The sequence below is a fragment of the Cygnus olor genome, chromosome 8, assembly GCF_009769625.2.
Source record: "Cygnus olor isolate bCygOlo1 chromosome 8, bCygOlo1.pri.v2, whole genome shotgun sequence".
NCBI lineage: Eukaryota > Metazoa > Chordata > Aves > Anseriformes > Anatidae > Cygnus > Cygnus olor.
The window spans coordinates 2,225,127-2,249,957 of NC_049176.1; the positions used below are offsets into that span (position 1 = coordinate 2,225,127).

At 39.8% G+C, this 24,831-nt stretch overlaps 1 long non-coding RNA gene across 1 annotated transcript; it reads left to right on the forward strand.

Moving 5' to 3' along the window:
• Window positions 1–10,430: 10,430 nt before the first annotated feature.
• LOC121074149 lies at window positions 10,431–24,831 on the forward strand. The gene is made up of 3 exons (XR_005822171.1): window positions 10,431–10,616; window positions 21,972–22,141; window positions 24,569–24,831. It is a non-coding gene; the product is annotated as an uncharacterized LOC121074149 (long non-coding RNA).

The following is a 24,831-nucleotide window of genomic DNA, read 5'->3' on the forward strand; positions in this document are numbered from 1 at the left end:
TTTCCTCAATTAGAAATAGGATTGAAACATTTACGCAGTCCCCTTTTAAGAATAACTGTATGATTCTGAAGCATTACGGTGGTAAAAGCTATCACAATGTTCAATTCAAAGCAGTTTTTCTGTCACTTCTCCAATATACCTACCGTAGATTTATTGATGTCTGATTACTTTGTGACCCAGTGCTTGTTCTTTGAGTTGGCTTTGAAATCAATAAATAGCTATCAGCTATTTAAAGGTCATGATCTAACTTAGGGGGCTTTCATTAGTCTTCACTGTGTGAAATAAATTTTATTAAGTTCTTATCTGCTTTATCAGAAATACACCCAAGATCTGACTTAAAAGATATACTTCGTATATCGTAGCGATTAGTCAATCTGAAATACTAGTAAAATAAGATTCATCCATATCTGAAACTCGTGAGTCAACATCTTTTTTTCAAGACTCAGACACCTAAGGGCATTGATGTGACTATCTCACAATTGCCTTGAACAGTAGTTATGGATCTGACTGAGCTGCTCTCTCAAGCTTTTCATCTATATACTATGGTGTTCCGTATTTTTAAAAGTAAAAATGTGTCAGATTTCAGAATGTGCTTGCATGTTTCAAATAGAAATATGAATCGAAATTTACTGTTCTTTGGGTGGGTTCAGCTTTCTTAGGGTGGATTCAGCTTGTGCTGAACTATTTCTACTCTGAAACATCTGTATCAGATAGCATTTAGTGATTGCCATATGTACAATGTTGAAATAACTTCAAATATCTGCAGTGCTTGAGTGTTTATAAATAGAGGGTTTTTTATAACTTTTATTCATTCTTCTTGCCAGGCCTATTTCCTTAATTTTTAGGTTTCTATACTTTTCTCAGTTTGAAAATTTCTGTGGAAAAAAATTCAAGGGAAAGAATGTATATTGAAATTGTTATAAACTAAGTAACTTTTATTAAGAGCATATATTTGTATCAGTCACAATTAAAAGCAATGATAGTCATAAATGGCATGGAAGTGTTTTTTACGAACTCAGTGAAGAAAATCCCTGTTTATTTATTGATACATAGTCTTTAAAGGGGGTATATTTGCACATGCATTGTTATAAAGAAGTATTTTTTGCTCTTCAGAATGTGAAAATGCAAAGCATAATTTTTATTATAATTTTACTAAAAAAAGGGTTATGAGTAACTTGACCTACTCAGTGGAATGAGTTTTAGATTATTATAGAGCTTTGCCATAGGCATTTGATACTCCAAACTCAGTTTCAGATTTTTAAAATAATTTTAATTTTTTGACATGAATAGGAAGTGGTTGCTGATTCCTACTTTCCTTTTTTTTTTTAAATAATGGAGTGATGAAAGAATTCCAAAGGTGTTGGTCAGGAAATATCCATTGGCAAATACAGTATATAAATGAAGTAAAATAAAACCTGCATTAGCATTCTGACTAAAAATTGTGGCAAGTACTTTTATTTATTGTGATTTAACATTTTATTAACAGGCACCTTTGCCCTGCAGGAATAACAGCTCAAACAAACAGCTCAAATGACTGTAGGTTGCCACTTCTAATGTTTTAAAGTAATTTTCAGTTTCATAAGCCATCTTAGGGAAAAAAATCCTTTTGATTCACTGTAAGTTCATTTATTATACTATGTCACAGCATGAAAGCAACAATATAGACGTAATCCTCGCATGTGTAGAAAGGGCTAACTGTGTTGTGAATGTGGTCAAGATAGGTTTTCCAAGGTCTTGGTCATGCAATATCGTCAGTATTTCTTACTGTACTGTTCTGGGAGGCAGCTGCAGCATGCTAGTACAGCTCTCATCCGTGCAGGTTATGAGGAGAGAGATGGATTTTTTTTCTTTTCCAAAACAAAGATACTTGACGTGCTATTTTCTACTTAACGAGCCTTGGTAAAGTTAATCAATGGACTGTAGTAACTGTAGGGAATGAAAATCTATTAGAAATTATTTTGTTAGTCTTCAGTTAGCCTGCTAGAACCGGTGACAAGGTTCCTGCCTTGCTGAGGAATTCTGTGCAACAATAATGAACCTTCAGGTGATTTCTCTAATTTTTTTCTTTTAATATAATAATTTATTCAGGGAAAGGGCTGTATTGCAGCAGGAGGAGTGCAGGGCAGGAACATGTGGGGGTTTCAGTAGGCTTCTTTAAGTTCCTTCTGGTGTAAATAAGACCTTCAAGATTGCTGATAAGGGGAGAATTACTATTATTTATTTGTAATTTTAGAAACGAGTCATGTTAAAATTGGGTAAATGTGAGGTAAATACTCTATTTTGTAACTTCCACTCAACAAGTGTTGAGATGCTGGAGCTAGCAATTAATGCAGACTGCTGTGGAAGTTGGTCTCCCCAGGATGAGTACTGATCTTCCTGAGAAGTCAGCAAGACTGAAAGCCTGAAGCCACTAGCCCTTGGAGGGGCTGCATGTCACTGTGGTTTGGGATAATGGACACTGACAGCTTCCAAAGAGCTCCGTACCAGGAGCTAGCTGGGTCTAGGAAGAGATTTCTTAGAAAAGTTGTCAAAAGTGACACATTAGGGAACTGATTTTTTGATGAAAAAGTGTCTGCTAGAAAACTTCTGACCATCTGTATCCTGTTGAACGATGCAGTTGATGTTAAGTATTGAACAGTGCTTCAGTATCCCTTCTGACCCCATCCCTTTTAGCTCCTGAATGCTCGAGCTTACCTCTCGCAGCATCAACATCCTGTGAAGGTTTCAACTGTGCAGCCAAAATCATGCTGGGCTGGGCTGTTCTTTCTGAAGAGAGAGGAGTCTTGGCAGCTGCACCTGACAAGCCCTGGTGACTTGCTCTGTGTGCCGAGCAGGGGACACCAGCCTTGCTGCTGCTTTAAAGCGTTGGCAGTCCTCAGCTGGCTGACAGCCCCCGTGCTCTGCCAACAGCATACTTGCTAGCATGCTCTGCCTTGTGGGCTGAACGTTAACCTACAGGTATTGACTTTAAGATAAATTGGGTATGTTTTTTTTGAGTGGGTTGTGTTTAGGAGTGTGTGTGTGTGTGGGGGGGGGCTTCTCTCCCCTACCCCCTCAATTTTTTGATTGGTTTTTGCTGTAGCAGAAAGATTTACCCGGGGGTCAGTAACTTCCCATTGAACTTTACAGAAAGTAGCTTTTGTTTCCCAGCTCTTGAGCAAATTCCGGTAAACCTTAACCAGTTGGGGCAGAGTTGTCTAATCTGGTCTTTCAACTTTGAAGACAGAAGTTGCACAACTAAGAACAGAGAAAACTTTTTTATGTAAATCTTTTGCTGAAATTTAAGTCCATTTTGGTTTGTAGAATGTGATTTTCAAATTTCTGTTACATGTAGTTAAACCTCATCTCTGTGGTTTTGTTACTTCAGAATATATGACTTATAGTAGATGACCTTTTTATCACAGGTGGCTCTTTGCTCATGAAGGTTCTTAAGTGTGAAGGTGCTTGCGATGCCAACTTGTTTCACAGAGGTGGGTATACTTTGAATGCATTGTTCTTTTGATTATGAAAGGAGAACAGTAATGGTGACAATAGCACTTCTGCATTCCTCTACATAGCTTTTTTCCTCCAGCTTTTGGTCCAGGAAGGGATGTGTTCTTAGCTGTTGCGGTAGAATTACCAAATCACCACCCGTTAGCACTAGCAAGTGCTTGGCTAAGTAAAACTGAAGTCTATAGCATATCAACACTGTCACTGACAAGACCAGCGCTGACACTTATTTGTGGTTTCCTTATGGGTCCCTCAAAATGGTTAAAGTAGTTCAATTTTCAAAACAAACAGTAAAGTCAAGGAATTGTTTTCACAGAAGTGTAGACTTTGTACAGGCTGTCTATAAGCTTTATGCAGGCTTTCTGAATAGGTTGCTCTAAATAAAGGAATTCTGCATTTCATTTCTGATTCCAGCTCTTGCAAGTTTTGATCCAGCTGAGAACTCGCATTTTTGCTGATCTGAAAGAATATACCCCTTAACACCCTTGAGTTTTAAGGCAACTGCAGCTTCCTCGCTTTCTGTAGAAGGGGAATCTGAAAATCAGGGCATTTTCAAAGCCCTGATCTGAGACAACGTAAGCAAGGTATTCCTCCACAGCTGAAGAAACTTTGTAGAGATTTTATTCCTAATTTGGAGAAGGCATTCACCTGTCCTATAATTGCTTGGTAAGCTTCCAGACAGGTTTACTGCAAAGTAAATGCATTGTACTTGGTGTACTTACACAGTGTGGTAATGCTGAACTTTTCTCATTGAGACATCACGCTCAAAAACAACCTGGTTGTCTAGTGCAGCTAGTAGACTTCTAGGCATCTATGACTTGTAGATTCAGTGGGATTTGAGTTTGCAACAGAGGGAATTAATTTTCTGTGCTGGAAAATCTGGGTATAGACTTTTGCCGTTTAGGAAGTTTTATCCAGGCAACTGCTACTGAATGGTGAGATGTTCTCTTTGCAGGTGTCTGTTCTGCCCAGCCAAAACTGTATTCCTAGGTAGAAGAACAAGTCCATCCATCCAGATTGGCCGAGTATGCAAGGGAAAGGAAATGGAGAGAGAAGAATGGTAATACTGAGTTGCTGTGCAAGAACTTCAGCTCTCCAGAGATGAAACAGTAGCAGAGACTTTCCTCTGTGAAAGATGGCAGTACATGCAGGGCAAGGGGTGCGTCTCAGAGCGGTGTGGTTTCTCAGCCACTGTCTGCCTATGTCTCCCTGCACCTCTCTTTTTTTTTAACAGATTTTTTAATACAAATTTTAAAAGTGAATTTACAATTTCTTTGCAAAGTTGATGTAGGTTATCAGTAACTAACGTTTCAGGCCCCTCCTGTAAATGCAATATGATGCACCTAATCTTTAGGAATACTAACATGGTGAGGTAGTACTTGCCTTCTCAATTACTTCACCATATGAAGGTGACAGATTACTATCACTTGGAACTTTTAAACATTATTTTCATAAATGCTGATTCAGTGGTTCTAAAAAATGTCCGATTTGTGCATTTTGAACTAGTGAAACTGAAAGGATTGTAGGAACTGATAAGTGGAAGGCAGAAGCAATATACTTGATGCTTGTAAATTTATAGTTGGATTTTTGAAGTCTCCAGTATGTACAGCTACTAGAAAATCACTTGAACAAAATGTGATCCTTCAATAAGCAAAATGCAAGGAGTTATTTTCCAGTAAATCAAAAAATGAATGAACTGTATGCTTACATCCTTTTTCTTAATACTGTTATATGAAATGTTTATACTACACAATGGGCATTTCACTTGAAATATATAGACACTAACAACATAACCCATTTGTTCTCTGTCCTCTTGTTAATGTGACTATCAAGGGTAGGAAGGTGTTCCAAACACACCATTTGCACTGCAAGAGGCAGCCTCGAGTTATTAATATTTTCTTCATCCTAAACCAAAGCACAGCACCGTACCAGCTAGTAGGAAGAAAATTAACACTATCTCAGCCAAAACCAGGGAAAATATCAATTTTAAAACACTTCATGATGATATAATTTACCAGTCCTAAAAGCAGAACTGGTGTGGATTTTAGGTATAGGTAGAAATACTGAGTAGCTCTAGGACTAAGTTAATACACACTGGGATGTTCATGGACCTAAATGCCTGTAAGAAGCTGTTAAGCTCCCAGACACTAATAATTTCTAAAAATACTGTATATTATACAGAGATATAATGTAACAAATTAACATAATAAACACATCACTGCAGCGGCAGCGTCTTACGAAATGGTTTGCCACATGCTGCCAAATGCTGAATTATATCAGCTTTATGGGCTATGCTGAATATTTTCCTTAAGTAAAGTTATTTAAATTCTTAATGCCTCTTTTTTTCCCTTAGTGAGGTGGAAAAAATATTTTTTTAATGGTGGACTAATGATGATGGTCTCAGGGGTGTTGATTATTCTGCATGATGTTTCAGTTTTTTTTTTACCTACCTTTAGTAGGTATCTTGCAACTGTTGTTGTATATCCGCCATTGCCACTCTAGGTCCAAGCAGGATTTTCCAGACACAACTATTTTGAAGTCTCTAGTTGTTGTCTCAGTGAGAATTTCTTTCTGTTCTTCTATTTCAAGGGATGCTTTTTTGAAACAGTGTGTTAGTTCCTTGTTAGCTGTGATGAGAAAGATATTTGCTTTCACCACATTGAGTTGGGCTGATGTATATACCTTAAGTTTCTTAAAGCAAAGGCTCATTTTGTTGGTCATGTTATAAAGGCTGTAAAAATACTCAAACATTTCAGATTTTTGCCCCTCACTGTAGTATAAAGGGAGAAAGGCAAGAAATTAGTGCTTTGTGAGCCAGGCTTTTACTGTTTTATCATGACAGATAATGGCAATATTTACAACTTATGAGCCATGCACATAAATTTACATACATAGTAATGAATAAAGAAAAATACTGTGGCATTTGTAGTTAGAACATAATCGCCATGTATATTAACACACTGTGATCTGGGATGTCAAAACAAGCCAAAAGTAGAGCCAAAAGTAAAGCTGTTTCACCAAATTGATTCGGTACTATGAGAGTATTGTAAGAGGCTATAATAATGGAGGAATAGATTAAAATATTTCTGCATATAGCTAAAAGGTGAAATAAGGGGGATAAGCATTGTCATACTTTGCAGCATGCGATCAGCTCTTAAGTATAGGAGTCCCTGTACTAAATTTCTAAAGTGTATCAATAGCTCTGTCCTTTAGAGTTCAAGTCTTAAGTGGACTGAACAGTAAAAGTTCTGCTAGACTGAGTTTGTCTTGTCTGAAATCCTGCATCTCCCTTTCCCTTTCTCATGTCTTTTCTCACTCTTTCTCATGTCCTTTCCCATTTTCCTATGTAGCTCGGGCTAGATATACCAGACCAAACCTTAAGTAAAATGAGTGTTTCCTTTCTCTGCCATTAATACCTTCTCACCCTGTCCCCCTTGCCTCCACCCCCCCCCCCAAAAAAAAAAAAAAAAACACCACCACACTTTAGAGCATTTTATACTGCTGATACTCCATTCCTGTTTCATTCAGAGTGCATTCCGCTGTTTCTGCTGCCTCCTTGGCCCTTGAGCACTACTTTTCATCTGTAAATGATCCTTAGACACTTGGTGTGGGTTCCCTGTGATGGTTGGTGAAAGTATAATGGTACTGTGCAACTCAGTCTTTGAAATTCTGTTGTTAGCCATTTGCAGGGGGAAAAACGCTAGGAGCTGTTGGGTAAAGGTTCAGAAAATGCTTTGTCTTCCCCAGCTGGAATAATGCACTGCTGGGGAGGGCTGAGCTGAGAAAGCACTACCTGCTGGTGTGTTGTCTTCATCATTTGCATCCTGAGTGCAGAGTGCCAGCTCTGGGAGACCTTACCTGCAGATCTACCAAAAAATGTGTGATGGGAGACCCAAGCAAGTCCAAAAGTGTATGTGGAACACCACCAGATTCAGCACGGAGGTTCCCAGGTAACGGGATGGTCTTAATGATAAAATGGGAAGGGTGGGAATGTATGGGATTATACAGATGCATATACAGGGTGAAGAGACTTTAAATGTTGTTTGATAATGTTGCAGTGGTGGTAGCAACACTTCAAAAATGCACTCTTTATTGTTCCAATCCACTGATGTGGAAAATACAAGTGAGGTTTCTTGGCATTCTGCCACCTGACCAGCCCTGTCTGTCCAGGCCTGTTTCTCAGGCTGGGTACCAATTGAATATATATATTGATATACTAAAGGAAGGGCTAGCAATGAGAAAGGATTGATTGACAGAAGAGAAGATGATTGCCAGTGTCAAATAGGGAGAATGCATGTGCTATTCCCAGGGTTTTCTGAAAACAATTTCAGTGTGTTCACTAATGACTTTGAAGGTAAGGTTAATTTGATATTGATCAGATTAAGAAATGTAAAATCTAGTAAATAAAAGCAATTAATTACAAATATCGAGGAGGACAGTAGCTTGTTGTTGAATGCAAGTGAGGGGAGTTTTAACATAAGTAAGAGCAAGGTGCTACAGAGCTGCGAATGCTCCTGATGTCATGAGCTACCTTATGACTAATTTTTCCTTGTTGGAGAAAACTTCCTCCTGGAATTCCTCGTCTTTGTGCTTCAGCATTTGATGTTGTTTGTGCTGAAGTAGCCACTGTAGCTGAGCAGAAAATATGTCCTTACCTCCCAGGATTTCTCTGTTGGATTGAAGTTACCCAGATATCTTTTCAGGCTTCTATTTAATTGCGGAGAGGAGCTCTGGGGCAATCAAGTGCTTTGTGCTTGCCAGGCTCGCTTGAGATTCCACTACCTATCAGAAAAATAAAGAGAAAGAGTAGCAAAATGTGGATTTACATTTCTTGATGCCAAAGCTAGAAATGTGGAACTCCAGAGGACACTTTTACACGCAATGGGCGTTGAAGCATGCCTGCAATTTCTCTGAGGGACCCTGGAAGCCAAGGATACAACTGCACAGCAGTGCTTCTTGGGAGTGCTGTGTTCTAGTCTTTGAAAGTTCAAAACTTTATTCAGCGGTAGAAGCCGAAGGGTTACCTTACACCTGCATTTTAAAAGCTGCTGTTCATAACTTATCTGATCCGGGGAGAGCCACTGTCCTTACTGCGGCCCACTCGTCTCGCAGGCAGCTCTTTCAGCTCTTCCTTTCAGGAGCATTCCTGAGGAGCAAGTTACTGCTTGCATTGGTTCTAACATTGCATGGAGGCTTTAGGTGAATCCTTTCTCTTGCTGTTGCCACCTCTTGTGGCCTTTATGTATAATGAATGACTAGGTAGAAGAGGTGAGAAAATCAGTCAGTGAACCCAAGCCATTGGGTTTCACGCGGAGGGGGAGACAACTAAGTACAGTTTTGCCTACCTCACGGTCTCCCCCACGGTCCATCCTTGTCCTGTGACTCCACTAGAAGTTACTGAAGACTCCGCCTTCCACATTTCCTTATCAAAAAGCAGGGAAAAAAAAGTTCCACTACATACATTGCACTTGTATCATCCTTTCCCATGCGCCTGTTTTGTTTTTAAGAGAAACGATAATAGAAACACTAGTGGGGAAAGACAGAGCACAAGCAATTCCCACTCCTTCCTTTGAAGTGAACAGTTTAAAAATGGGCTTATTTGTTAGAATTCAGGGTAAGTGCTTTTCAATAGATGAACTATACATTTGCTGGGTTCCAATGGACTCCACCAAATCAACCTCCCACTCAATTCAATTAATTCCCTTCCCCCTGTGTATGAGGAGCAAAGTTTGGATATAAAAACACCAAATGTAAGATTAAACTGTCTACAGATATGATCAGAAGGGAGTCTATTTTAATAACCCTCTCAGATTGCTGTGCATGAGATGTGGAAGTAGGAGGTTTAATCTCAGTGCAGTGCCTTTACAATTATAATCAGAATTGAGCAGAGTATTGGTCAATAGGAAATGTGCTCCTCAGGGTAGGGAGAGTACTGTAACAAGAATTAAGTCTCAGGATGTTAGGGAAGGAAACCATCTGAAAAGAATAATCAGCTGCAGTGGTATGGATCTCATGTTCATGGAAAGAATTGTTCAAAACAAAATAAAAATCTCTAGCAAGAACCAGTAGAAAATTCACAGAGACTGAGGCCATGGTAGTGTGAGCAGGAAAGAAACGCTGTTTCCAAAATGCTTCCCTTTTGGTTATTTTTGACTTCGAGGTGTTTACAGCTGATGCTAAGGTAAAAAGAAGTTATTCATTCTCTCTTTCTTTATGGCCAAGACTGGTTCCTATAAATCAGTGTAGGGTGAATAAAAATTGTCATTAATTTTTGGGAGGTCACGGGTCATGGAAACATAAAGGTGATAATTGAAAATATCATTCTGAAGACCTCTTTCCTCCTTAATCTCCTAGGCTAAAAGCTAATCGAGTTTTTCCTTTTTTTGTCACGTAGTATGTGTGTAGTGTCTTCTAAATTAACTTTGGGCTGCTGGTAGTTGAGGTATTACATAGAAACCAGGGTTAAGTCACATTATTAGAAAGTTCTTGATTATTTTCCCTTTTGTTTTTATTCACATCTATTATGTGCATTATTTGGAATGTGAGATTAAATATGATTAACATGAGTTCACTACTCCTACCTACCATAATTGTACTTTGCAGTGAGAATCTTACAGTATCTCTTAAGACTCTTAAAGATGACTGAGATAAGGTGTAACTTCATAAGGTGCTATAATTTTCTGCTCTACAGATACAACTAACTTAAGTCTTTCTTGCTAATTCAAACTGTATTATCATTTCTTAAGTAATCAGAGAGAACTGGAAAATTCAACAGTGGAAGAGGACAATTTACAGTTTTGTATCCTAATCTTAAATTTGTAAGGTTAATAAAACAGTGGCCAAGATTTAAAATAAGTAATATAACCTCTATGCACTATTAACCTGTTAGTGAGGGAATGCAGGGGAATGCATAAGAGGACAGCATGAGACACCTTACTTCCTGTTCATTTGTCTGGGTGCAAGAGGATGTTTCTCTTAGAATAACCTCAATAATTACTTTTTTTCCTTTCTTCGTCCATAGAAACAAGGAACTACTGCATTCTTGCCTACCTGTAGTGGAGGATGACGTTTCCCCTGTTATATACATCTGTTAGGGCTGCAGGCAAATGACCAGGCCCTGTCCTGAGGTAATCTAACTGAAGATGTGAAAAACTGACTGGAACATGATTTGAGAAATTGCTCTGTGACAGATAATAGTGTAAGAAACTAACAGAAGTTGCAGATTTGCTGTAACTGTGAGGATTATTTGGATTTCAGAAGGTGGGAAAGGTATAGTTATGTGAGAAACAGCTGGATTTCAGAAATAATGGCAGGGTACTTCGGGGGGGAGTGCAGTCTTGCAAGGCAAACAGCAAATAAGTAAACATGTCAGAAACGCCATGCAAGGCTGAGACTACCTGGTAACAATGTCAGACACATCAAGCTGGGGCACAGAGGCCAGCAATACTGGGACCACTGGGAATGGTGGTGTGGTGTGTCATTAGAGGCAGGTTGTTTATTTTGTAGATAAGTGGGACAGAGAAAAGGAGGGGAAAAAGGCTTTTTAAAATACATATTTGCTGTTTGGGAACCAAATTGCACTCTCCCTGAAGGAATTTTCCCTCCACCGCAAGCCACCACCAAGGATCCCACTGTTCTCAGAACAGCTCGAGGTGCCTGTGAGGCTTTTCATGTGCTGTGTTTTTAGGACTGCCCTGGCATTATGGTGTGCAAGCCCCTGTGCAAGTGTGAAGCTGACTCTTCATGAGCAGTAAGTAAGCCCTCCATCTTATGGCAGGCTACCGGAGCCACCTCCAAACACAAGAGCTGCAAGATGTGGCCAAAAGCTTGTGAAGCTGAACATAGTATGAATATTCCAGAGTGCAAGTCATCTTGTTATCAGAGAGTTCAGTTTTAGATTATATTATTTTTGTTTCAAAATAGCACTGATCTTCTGGCATTCTTGAACAAGCTATTTAAGGTATTACCACAGATAGGGAGTTGTTTTTTTTTTAAACTTGCTTTCAGTGCAAAGATGTGCACTGCCATTGTGTCTTGAATAAGGAGATGCCAGCAATGTGGCCTGAGTCTAACCAGTGTTTCTTCAGCTGCCTCAGCTTCCCTAGAGCCTTGAAACTGCAGCAAGCCACAAGGTGCCTGCCAGTGTCAAAGCACCAGCTTGAAATACCAGCAAGAGGCTGTGTAGAGTGGCAAGGGGAAGGATGTGCTGTAAGTCTTGCCCACTTGTCCACTAGCACTAATCTGTCCTGCTGGTGGTAAAAGTTTCTGTTCTGCAGAAAACAGAGCAGGCCTTGCCAGCACTTCTGAGAGAGAGGAAGGCCTGAGCTACACTTTCAGTCACTCTGACTATCCCTGGTGGGGATTATTTGGATGATTGCAGGATCATTTGGTGGCTCTCTCTCATAACGCACCTTTGAACTCTGACTGCCTTAATCTAGTCCTGAATAGAAGTTAATTTAGAGCTATTCAGAAGCTAATTTAGAGAGATTTACTGAGCTCTCTTCAAAGGAGCAGTCTTTTAGGATTTCATTTCTAAAACGTGATTTTTTTTTTAACCGTGATTTCCAGGCTCTGTGTCAGGAAAAAAAAGCCGTGGTTACTATCATAACACATCAGACGGTGGTTACTTGATATCTTTTTAGCAGTACTCAGCTCTTCTGGAAACACCAATACTTTCTTAGGGCAGTGCAGGGACAAGCTACATGTGACACACCTGTGTGGCTTTGACCCCACTGGTATAGGCAAAGATCCTTTCCTGGGCTCACTGGGGATGCCCTAACACCAATGAGGCTGGAAAACAATGATTAATACCTTCCTTGGGCTTCAGACTCTGGGCCATAGTGGTCTTCATAGCTCCTGAAGTGGTCTGGCCTTGCCACTAGATCACACCGCTCACTATGCTACTGGGACCTCTGCACTCTTTCATTTATTAAGTTCTGAGTAACCAAAAAGTTTCTCCTTGTTGAAGTTTGGGTCAGTTGAGGAGATTCTACTAAAAAACCCCAGGCCATCTGAGAGGAAAATCTCTTCCAATGTTTGCCCAGCCTGGCGTGACCAGAATTCAGTGGGATGTGGGGACTACCACAGAGCTGACCTTGACTGAATCCATACACACTTTATGACCAGTGTTTGCTCTGCAAGAATGATGTCTTGGAATCATAATAGAGCTGAGGAATGGTGTGCTGCTGGCAGCATGGGACAGCCCCAGTGGGACACCAGGAGCAACCAGTGGGGGGAAAGAAGAGCTTGGGTCCCTCGGTAGCACTGTGCTGAGCACAGCTCTGCAGGCACGGCAAGTCTGGAGCAGGATGTACTTTCTTCCACAAGGCCATCTTGCTGAAAAGTCTGAAACTCTTCTCTCCAGACAGAGATAGCTTTGGAGATTCGGCTATCACAAGTAGCAAGCAGAAACTAGAGAATGAGGATTCTGTAAATAGCAAAAACTCAGAATCAGTGGTCAATAATGGGCAAGATATCTGTAAACAAAACTTATTACTTTTCTGTTGTAAGCCAGGGCTTTTAGTCCTGGCTTCTCCAACAGCCGCAACAGTTACCCGCCTACTTTTTTTGTGTATAGTGGCTTGTGGTCTCCTGGATTGCAGCCCTAATCTTTTCATTTACTACTTTATTTTATTTTCAGGAATCTGACACCTTGTTAGGCCCAAGTAACTCAGCCTGAGGGCTAACCCCAGCTGAACAGGGTGTTTGCTGACAAGGGCAGCAAAAGAGGAACAGTTGCGGACTTGGCTTGCCACAGCCAAGGCCGAAGGAGAGGAGGCGGCAGCAAGGCATGGCCTACAGACACGCCAGGCTGGCTGGGGGCAACGTGAGGCCTGTGGGGCTGCCTGGGCCTGGGTAGAGGCTCAAGTGCTGATGTCCTGACTGAAAAAAGGATTTCTCTGCACTGGGAGAGGTGGACATGCAGAAAGCTAGGCTTTAGGCCTAAAAGCTGGTTCAAACCTCTAGTGCAGGCAGAGGATATACATGTCTCTGGATTAGGAATGGCATTGGAAGAAACCCATATGACCAGTTCCCCCTGGCACTTCAAATCCTTCTTCACTTGCAGCAGTGTATGGCTGGTGTCAAATTCTGTGGCAGGGTCTGAATTTGCAGGCATTGTAGCCAGCAGTGTAGCTATAAATGCTGCACTGAACAGGAGGCTGTGGCTGTCCTGACCCCATGTGCTCGGGCACGCTTTCTTACTTGCATTCGGCATTACGCTGTGGTGCCGGGAGGGAGCTTCTCTAATTTTCTAGGACAACTCCCTAACAGAGGGGATTGGTAGAGAAGTTAACTTGGGCTGAGTTACTTTTTTCTCTGTTACTCTTCCCAGTCAGATAACTAAACAGATTAAAAAAAAAAAAAAAAAACTGTTGTGAAAATACTGGATTACTCAGTCTTTTGTAGTTCCTTCTACAAGAGAACATACCAAATAAAAGGGAGCCTAAGGATGCCAATAGAGAGATGGGCACATCTTTGTGTCTATGTGTGGGAAGTGCTTGAAAATTGCTTCCTATGGGCAGATTAGTGACTTGTTAGGAGAAGGAAGCTTTTTTTTTAAAATATGTTTTGTATAAACTTTAAATTGCGGAAAGAATCTACTTCCCTGTAAAATTCATTATTCAGGTACTATCTGAAACAAATACCAGGCTGACGCTTCACAAATTGTTTGCTACTGATTCTCCTATTACTTTACAGATGTTCTGAAAGTTTTCACACCAGATTCTCTGGAAAATACGTAAAGCCAAGGGCAGGTTTCATTCTGTAGCATCATTGTTTTGGCAGGTACACAGAAAGTTGAGTGGGCTGGTCACGTGCTTCCTATCTGTCAGCTCATCACTGTTAATAGGAGCTTGAAGGAAAATTGCCGTTATTTCATGCAGCACTGGATGCTGAAAGTTCATGTGTCAAGAAAAGATGGACATGGAAAGAACTGAATGTTTCATAACAGACTTTTTTTCTTGTCTACAGAAGACATCCCTGTGCTAACCTGTTGGTGGCAGTTACCTTTTGTGTAGATGGGATCTTGGGTTAATTTGGACTTGCTGATGCTCTTTGAAAAGGACGTTGCACTCAGGCTGGAGTCTGCCAACCCTGCGACACTGAGTGGGATTTTTTTTCAGCATTGTTGAAGTCCATCTAAAGGCTGACAGAGTACTGTGGTGCACATTTTCCTGACTTCATGGAAGTATAGTTCATACTCGAGTGCCAGCTATTGATACCTCTCAACTACTGTGTGTATTGATGTTTCTTAGCTGTAGAGTTGTGCTGCAAGTTCCAGCAGTTCTGTAGTAGCAGCTCCGTATATCCATCGTGGATATGGGTGCCCATGAATACAGGTTGAATCTACAGCTATATATCTTTAAAGATGAAACATAAACTTTCTTAGCTTTCCTTGTCTGAAAGCCATTCTAACAAGCCAAATTACCCACATTCCTGGGCTGTAATTTGTCCCAGATGATAAATACGGAGTTGTGCTTAGGCTGGATTAGAGGCCTCCTGGGGTGTTTCAAACAATTCAGTACTTAGAGGTTTTGGGATGGCATGTTACAGCATGACTGTAGCATGACTGATTTGCTAAAATGGCCGGTTTGCCATTCATAGTGCACCACTCAAATAGAACTTGTCTTCCTGTTGATTGCAACAGCAGCTAGATGAGATGAATCATACCAAAGAGACATCTAAATTTAGCTGCCTAAATATTGGACACCTCATCTGAACCAGTCATCTAGATTAGTCTCAAAATTAGTCATCAGAGATAAGCAGCTCAACAGGTCAGTCTGACCTGCATTAAGGTAGGTTTCTAGCAGGGACTGGGGGATAAGTCATCTCCGGAGACAGCTGTTTTTCTCTGATGATTCTCACTTAATTTAGTGACTTTCGACAGTAAGGTGAGAGAAGGTTCTATCCTTTGGTAAAGCATCTTTTAAACTTCAGTTATCAATATCCTTCCTTTTAATTGTGAAAAACTGTGTTTTTCTGAAGCATGAAACTGAGTTTGCCTTTTTTTATTAATTCCTCTTTTTTCTTAATATTTTTATTTTGATTGTGAATTAGAATAATTTCCAAGGGTAGGAGAAAAAGGGGAGAAATGTTCTATATTCTTTATTTAAACATTTTTTTCCAGTAATCAATACTTGAGCTAAAGCTATGTGTTTCAGTGTTCTCTCCTTTACAACATAGATCAAACAGTGTTGTGAACCCATACATCTTCCCTGTCAAACATTTAATTTGTTGTGCTGTTCATTTATAGCTTGAGACTAGAGAACTATTGGTTGACAAAAGAGGATGGATGGCTTTTTTATTGAGTCCTTACATAGCTGGCAGAAGATAGCAAATGGGGGAAGGAAATGTGCAATACTCCTTTCCAAACTTCTAATAAATTGTGGGTGGATCACAAGGGGTTTATGCTAACTTAAATAACTGTTGCATTGCATTTTCAAAGGATTGGGGGGGGGGGGGGTTGACGATCATTTGTCTCATTCACTGTGGTTAAACCGAGCATCAGAAAGCTTAAGAAAGAACTTTCCTATAGTGATATGCGGCAACTAATATTATGGGTACACAGCATGATCCATTTCTAAGGCATTTTTGGTTGTTGCTTCATCCCTCTGAACTTAAAATAATGTTAACATTGATACCAAACAAGAACTGTTTTATTTATACCAGTATACTGCTGAGCTTTTTTTCAAGTTAGTAGTTTATGGTAGTGGGAAAGTGGTTTCAGCTTGCTTCTCTAGCAGCTCCTAGCTGTGAGCTTGTTCATGCACAGGGCGGTCATGCTGTGGGCAGAGCTTCGAAGCCCAGATGCTGCTGCTGCTTTGCAAGTTCCCAGTTATGGGGCAGTGTGCATGCCCTGGCCTTCCCTCCTGTTAATCGCTCTTGCTCTGATCATCTTGAAGTACATGCAAATCTTACCACTGTATAAAAATACAGATGCTAATTGGTTTGATCTAATCATTCTCTGGTTTGAATCTTATTTTTGTCTTTTTGTTTGTTTTCTAGTATCAAATTGTAAGTTTCATCTCTAGCTTTGGAGACTTTTGACTCTGTTCCTCTGCTGCTTTTGCATCACAATATCCACCCCATCTTTCTCAATATATGTAATGATCTTGCTTCTGTTGAGTAATTTTACCCATGTATAATATTCATCCCAAGCATGCCCATCCTGAGCATCCCAGAAGCACAGATACCTCTCTTCCCCACAGATTTGTTTGCAAGGTCTCTTGCACTATCAACATTCAATGCATGCCCTTACTATGATTCCTAGTGGAAAAAATGGACTATTATTATGATTATTACTGGATTAGTAATCCAGGAGAATAATTTCTGAACTGTGAATGCATTGTCACTGATGCTGTCCCCTTAAGGGAATTTCACCCTTAACATACGTAAATTTAAAATACATAATTCTGTAATGATCTCTTGACTACAGGCTATTAGTGGTATAATCCATGCAAACTGAATTTCAAAGTGTTGTTTTCTAGTAACAGTAGAAAACTTGTATCCTCTTTCTCTGTCACTAGAGAGGGTCAAAACCTATTTATCATAATTAGAGATTGTGATTGGTTTCAAGTTATCCATCTTGATGGATTGGTTAGAATATAGATCTGTATTTTACATTTCTCTAACATTCCTGAGTTTCTCATGTTTCCCTTTTTCTTTGGTTAATCTTTCATTTAAGTGTGATAATTAAAGCTAATATTGTGGTTTACACACACATGCAAGCAATGTGTAAACAACTGAATAACTATTAGTAAAGAGCATTGCAGCCATTAGACTAACAAAGTGTTTCTACTAAGCAAAAGGAGAATGAGTGCATTATGTAATAATTCTCTCAAGAATTTTGAACAGTGTATAAGTGAAGCAAATGCAAGGAGAGGGGTATCTGAGCTTTTTAAAATGAAGTGAAGTTTCTGCTTGGCCACATCTTAATGAACAGAAGCAAGCTAAGCCATGTTGCTTATATCTACGTGGAATGAATGGCACTTCAATCAATAAACCCAACAGTGAAGAGTAAGTGGTTGTAAGTATATGGCTGCAAATGTCAAACATAGTGTTTAAAAATGCATTGATAAAACTGAGATTTTTGTATTAACAAATATTTTTAGGCAAAATATACTTGTATAGTAATTGGTACTGACCGTGAAAATAACATGCAGAATTAATACCATGATTGATTTTTGCAGTGAAAAACGCTTTCATACCACAACCTCATTATCTAGAAATCAACGTGGTAAAATCTTACAATAGGGCTCATAAACAGGACAGCAGAAGTCAAAATAATTACATTTACTGCTATTTCATTCAGAAAAATTCCTGTGTAGAATAGGTAGAACAAATGAAGAATAGCCATGGATCTGATATGCTGTAACAGAAACCCCCAGACTTACCTTTCACCTGCACATTTCCAACCTCTCAGGAAAAGCACCAGCCAGGCACTGCTGTTTGAAAGATTTAAAAAAATGTATCTTAAAGCTTCATAGGCAAAGGGCAGGGGCTATGCATCTCTTAGGAATTAACACTTAAAAATGTGTGTGCACCCTCACATGGAACACTTGTTACCTTGTCTTAAGCAGCTAGTTTGTGGAAGCTGTTGTTAACGTTTTCTAGCACAGACTTTGTCTTCCAGGCTTCTTGAAACCTTACTTATAAATACATTTGTATATACAATTCTCCAGTTTTTCATCAAGAGATAACGTTTGAATTTCCAGAGATTGTCTCAGAACTGATTGCTTAACCTTCTCCAGCATCAGCAAAGTGTACCCAACTACTCCCTGCATATTTTCCTCAACAAAGCAGCTTATGGAGCTTCTCTTATCCGATGGTAACTCTGACCCAGGCTAACAGCTTTTCAGTTTCCAGTGAAGCAGAGTTCGTGGTGTGGAGCCTGAGCAGCTTGTTCTGGGGCTGCACTTGTAGCAGACCCAGCCTGTGGTTCCCACTCACTCACTGCGGTGCTGGCTGAATGCTTCTACAAGGAGTTTGTTAGCTTAGCCAAAGGGAAAGCCAAGCAGCACTGGGGCAGACCAGAGCAATGTGTAGCACTATTAAGTTCTCATTCCTGCATGTCAACAGCTCTCGTACTGCTCTGTGATGGGCCAAACAGTTTGATTTGAAAATATGACCTATCTTGAGCAGGTGCAAACGTCATTATACACTTTGGTCTTCACCAGGCCTACATGGCTCATCCACAGGGCTATCGTCAGCACTCATTGACAGAGTATTGACGAGCATTCTCAGTAACTGGTATACCCCTCCAAAATATTCCTGTGGTTGTCTCTAAAGGGGCATGTTAACACATGCTAAGCTAGATGGTCTGCACTAGCTCCCTTTGAGGACCACGTGCACACTAAGTCATAGATAGGTATCAGGCAAACTTAAGCTGTTAGGGAGTGAAGGGTTACACCTTCACCCATAGGTACCTGCACCTACAAACACATCCTCAGAGGCCTGCACCATTCTGCGTTTTAAGAGACAGTGGGTTCAACATCTTCACAAGGAAATTTTAAACAAAAAGTATACTCCAGTTGCTTCATACAAGCATGTTTGCAAGTTGTTTTTCCATTCTTTTTAAAGAACTGAGTTGAACTTAAATATATGGTTGAGAAAAGATCCATTAGAATTAAACTGCATACACTGTAAGCTACTGTCAAACTTCAAATATTTCTGGTTTCCTCCCTCTTATTCCTTTTATTTTCTCAATAAATAATGCACTTGTTCAGTAAGTGAAATAGACTGCTTCAGTAGCCCATCATGTACTTCATTTTTGCTAAGCTTTTGTCTGTTTTAAATCCTCTCATTTTAGAGAGATGGAGGAAAAAAGTCTTCTCACTTTTTTTTTTCATTTAAACTTATTGCAAATTAGTTGAAAGGTTTTCTTTGTCCCTAGTGCATCTTAGGTTTGGTGTAATGGATACCACTGAGTCCTTGACACAGCATACATAGATAAAACATGGGGTGCCTATAGGATGTCTAGATACTCAACATTAGTTTCTGAAATTCCTGATATATCCTTCCCCGTATTGCCTCCATCTTCCCCCTCCATAACCTTTTACAGTTTTATATGCATTCTCATATATATATATATATATTTATTTTTTTTTTCACAAGATAATAAAAAACTACTCCTCTACTCTTTTAAATGTCAAAGATGTCCACTGGGGATAATGCGGGAAAAGGTTCTGTTTAAAATAGCCCCAGCAACATTGAGGCAAGTAATGTTTTGTTATGTTGCCTGGTGAGCTAACCCTAGAGCAAATCATGCAGGAAGATGAATATGTTTTGAAGGCCTTTGAGAACAATGATTATTCTTCAAATGTATCCTAACTACAGAAACATGCCTAAAAAATAAATGCTTTATTTACACAGAGAGAATTCATAAAGTGTTCATTATCTTTTAGAAAAGTTTCATTGCCTGTTTTATGTGTAAGCTAAAAAAACTACTTTTGTGTTTGCACCTGTCTAAATATTTCATAGGCTCTCCTGCTATATTCTTGATAGTTTGATTTCCAATCTCAGGTTGTCTGTCCTAGAGACAGATTTTCAGTGATGTTCAAGGATGTGCATGTTGCTTGCAGCACAGCTGCCTCCATGTGTAGGTGATGGACCAAGTCTGTGTCCATACGTCAAGTACTGCATCCACCATTTAAATGTCAGTGTGCCATTGCAATGGAGTCTCTAGCACGGAGATCAAAATAATATCCCTTCAAGACGTTTCATAGCTGAGCTCCAATCACACAAAGCAATAGACCTGTTACTACTATCTTACTTTCCTACCCAATATTCATTATGGATCAATATCCATTCTGATCTTTTTCCATAAGTCAACATATTTATCCTCCCTCCCCAAACAATACAAGAAATATTAAGAAAATAATAGTTTTTGAAGGTAAAAAGAATACTAGACTTAACTAAATATGTTTTAACTTGGTTTACATTTTAAAGCTTGGTTGAATACAAGTAGAATATGTGCTTTTTTGTTTGTGTTCCTAGTCTGAAAGAGTGAAACGGATTGTACTTTTCTCCATTACTGTCTTTTTGGTGCATCTTCACATAGGGATGTGTTTGCCTCTTGGGAAGTTGGCAGTGTAAGTGGTTGACAAACAAGCTAATAAATCTGAGGTTAATAGGGCTGTAGACAGCAAAGTACATAGGCGTAGGAAGGATCACCAGCCACTGAATGCTGCACATCTAGAAACTGTCAATACAGAGTATGAAAAATGCAAAGGACAAAGCAAAACTAGGAGAAGTTCCAGCTCATTTTTCTGCTTGCTGAAGCGATCTCTCACATCAGCATATCCTGGTCCTCTAGGGAAGAGATGTATTTAGGGCCTGATCTTTCTTCTATTCACACCACTAGAAAGTCTCCTTTTAACCTGAAGTGGACAGGATCAGATCATTAATGACTGTCTCCCCAAAAATCACACCAGAAAAATAACAATGCTTCAGGTTATACCAAAATCTGTATACCAAGTAGCTCTCTCTTGCCTATTTTTTTTTTTCAAATTCACTTTGAGGTATTTAAGGATGCATGTTAGATCTTTAAAGCTGATTATTCTAGTTCTCTTAATTAGTGGACCAAATGACTGATACAGCTGCTGTGCACTTGTGGTAGCAAGGACAATTTCCATCTGGGGAAAAAAATCTTTTGAAGAAATTTTCTGTGCACTAAATTAAATCCCTTGAAGTAGCTTGTGGCCAGAAATTTGAGCAAGTCAGCATGGTGCTCTTGAACTCGGTGGAGCCACACTGGTGTCTGTTGCCTGTGATGGCCGTTGAATAATGAAATGAAATGAAATACTCTTAGTCATTAACACAAGTATAAAGCAGGAAAGGGAGAAAAGATGTTACCATTCTACTAAAACTGGTCAAAGAAATGGGAATTGCCAAAGACTCGCATCTTTGATGCGCTTTTCATTTATCTAAAGCTGCCATAAAATTAGCTGACCAGAGACTTAAAGGTGTGCCCTACACATCCCCATACTGCTGAGGAGACCCTCCCCGCACCGGGAAGGCTGCCAGGCTGTTCTGCTGCTTCCTTTGAAGGCATGATGCCCTTAAGGCCCCACTCTCCCCTCTTCCTTCCCTGTGAGGGTACTTCTCAGATGCTTTTGATCATGGAAGGATGTTGCCACGGGGTTGTTGTTTCAAAGGGATCCAGGATGCCCCACGCCAGCTGGCCGGGGGTGACCACCTGCCTCAGGGCTCTTCCCCCTTGCTGTGGGCACTGCACCCTCTGATGGCATTGCGCCTCTTGCAGGCAGCTGCTCACAGCCTGGGAATGTTTTCCAGGGCACGGAGAAGCAGCAGGCAGTGGGAGATGAGGTTGCTGAAGGAGGAACGGGCTGGGAGCGGTGTCCTGGCACTCCCATGAGGCAGATCCTTGCTGCTGCGTCACCACGAAGCACATCTTCCGTGCCATGGTGTTTTAATATTGAATTAGTGCCATCAGTCAGGAGCATTATTATTTATTTATTTAGTTCCTAAATAGGTTTGAAGCTAAAGTGCTGGTTTTGGCAGTGATGGGACATAGCCTGCCTAAAGAGGGAAGGGAGAAGACAAACCTATTAAACACGTAGGACCATGGGTTCATACACAGAAGTCTTGTCCTTTGGAAGGGTGATCTGAAAGGAGGTCCCCATGGTACCAGGTAAGCACAGCACCTCCTTTAGTATTGCATAAATAATTCTCCTGGCTATAGACTGAGTTAATTGTGTGGTTAAGTGCTGGAGTGGGGGCACTGGAGTCTGACAGCAAATCACGACTTTTAATGTTATCTGGAATAATGCCATTACGGTTTGCCCTTACACAAAGCTGAGGTTCACTGATGGACATCATATTACCATCTAAAAGAGGTTTCCACTATAAACATAGGTTGCTCAAATTGAGATAGTGTTAAATTATTGCTCTGGCAGTGGGCAAAGTGAGCTTGCCGTAACAGAGATGGTTGTGCTTCTTTGTGCCCTAAAGATTCAAATTCTGTGACAAGATTTGTCCATGTCAATCTAATCTGGAACTTGAGATTTCCTTTCTCATAGCCACACTTTTCACTAAGTCCTTGCATGACAGGAAATAATTGTGCCCAAATTCAGAGAAGTACGTATTCACACACAAAATGCATATTCTGACACAAAAGGCCCTGTCTTTGATTTAGTGGGATATGAAACTGAATACTCTGGCCTCATTGGTATTCTGTAGTGGTTTTGTGTTGTTTTGTTTTTACCTGAACATTAAGTGTTTTAACAACATGGATATTGGGTATGGAAATGGTGCAATTTCTGATATTTTTTCAATACTAGTATACGAAGTATATATGTTATGGAGAAAGTACCAGTTGCTCTGGCATGCGAAAGAGAAGCTGCTGTAGTTGTCTTTTTATCTTTAAACTCTTTCAATAACCATCAAATATGGACTATTGTCAGAGGAGGGTTACTGTATTAATAAACCTTTGGTCTGTTGCAACGTGCTCCTTAGTTTTCCAGAACAACAAAAAAGTTGCACTTATACTACGCCCCAAAATTTACAAAGGCTTTTAATTTTCAATACTGCATTAATGTTGAAAGATATTTCTGATTTATTTAAAAAGCACGCCCTTTTATTTCACACTCATCTATTGCAATGAAGTCATGATGCTTGTGCCTATGACCCCAGAATCAGTTGTCAGAGAAATAAATGTGGCAACACAGATTCAATCCAGGGCTTCAGTGAAACATCGAGTGCAAAGAACATAGGAGAAGATAATTGCCTTTCGGAAATGGAAACATTTATTAGAAAAATCTATTTGTTTTTGTCAGCTCTATTTGAACAGAGTGTTTCAGTGTCAAAATCTCCACTTAATTGAAATACATATATATTTAAGTTTTGCAGTGATCCCGTGCTCCTGGGGCTTATCCAGATTCACTGATAGCAGCTGAGAGGTTCCTATCAATTTCAGTAGACTTTGTTTATGCCCGCTGTTAAAAATCCTCATTTTTGGCAACATTAAACTGAAAAGTACATATTGAAAGTAAGAGTTTGTCACGTAACTCACTCTCAAAGAACCCAGATCCAATATGTGCAGGATTCTGTGCTTTTGCTTTCTATCAACCTCCGTTAAATATAAAGGGAGTAAGGCTCATCCTAGAAGCACTTAGAACAAGAATGTAAACCACGAATGCTGAAGTATCAGAATTCTTCATTGCCCAGATATTTGAAAATCTGGCTTTCCTCAGAATTTTCTACCAAAGAAATAATATAAATCTAACAGTTATATGTGCAAATGGGAAAAATACATTCTGCAAGAGGATTTGCCTGAACTGTAAATTAAAATGTCTAAGGAGTATCATGCTTAAATTTTCAGCCTTACGTTTTGTGGGTTGTGATTTCATAAATTAGTTGTTTACCCCTTAGTTTTTGTTGTCTGAGTGTTCAGGTTGCCTATGCTCCCCCTCACCTATGGGGAGAATCCGGCAGCTCTGACCAGGAGTGGTGGTGAAGTGGTACATGGAATCGTGTGCTGGAGGTTGCTGTTGCCTATGGTAGAGCTTTAAGTGACCATGGGTAAAGTCCGGTGAAACGTGTGCTATCTTTAGCAAACAAGGAGTGTGATTGGAAGCCTTTTTCTCTGACCTACAGGAAAAGATGTGCTAATAAGCAGCAGTCAATGCATCAACCAGAATGGTTACATTTTCGCTGAAAGTTGGTTTGATGCTTAAAGGGGAGATGGATAATTAAGACTTCATCTTCCAAATTATTAAATATTGATTTGTAGACATTTAGCAGCAGGCATAAAGCTCTCCTGAGAACTGGCAGCAACTGTCTAAAAGATTATAAAAGATTTTAGTTCTCCATGTAGAATTTAGTTTTTTGTTTTGTTTTGTTTAAAATTTATGAAATGAGAGTAAAATAAATCAGGAGGTAGATTTGAGCCCTCAGAGTGTGTGAGTTCTGCTCCATGTGGCCGTTCAGAGTCAAAATGGATGTATGATTTTTTTTTAAGGTTTGTATTGGCTTTTGGTTTATTGAAGTGTCAGGGGGTTTATAAGCTCTTCAACTCCAATTTTGATTGTTTTATCCAACTACTGTCACTTCTTATCAGTACTAAAGGCAGAAATCAAAGCACGGGACCCATGGGAAGCGGCGTTTCAAATGTATACCACCACTCTTCTGTGTCACTGTTCTGAACTATGCACCCTCCGCTCCTGACAGCACACCCACAACAAGATAAGGAGGTGAGTTCATGCTTTGTTAATTCATTTGTGAATTAAACAAAGGGTTTTTTTTAACTAGAAATTTTTCTTTCCACCTGCCTAGTCAAAACTGCTGAAATACAAGAGACCATATAGGACAGCTTTGTTTAGG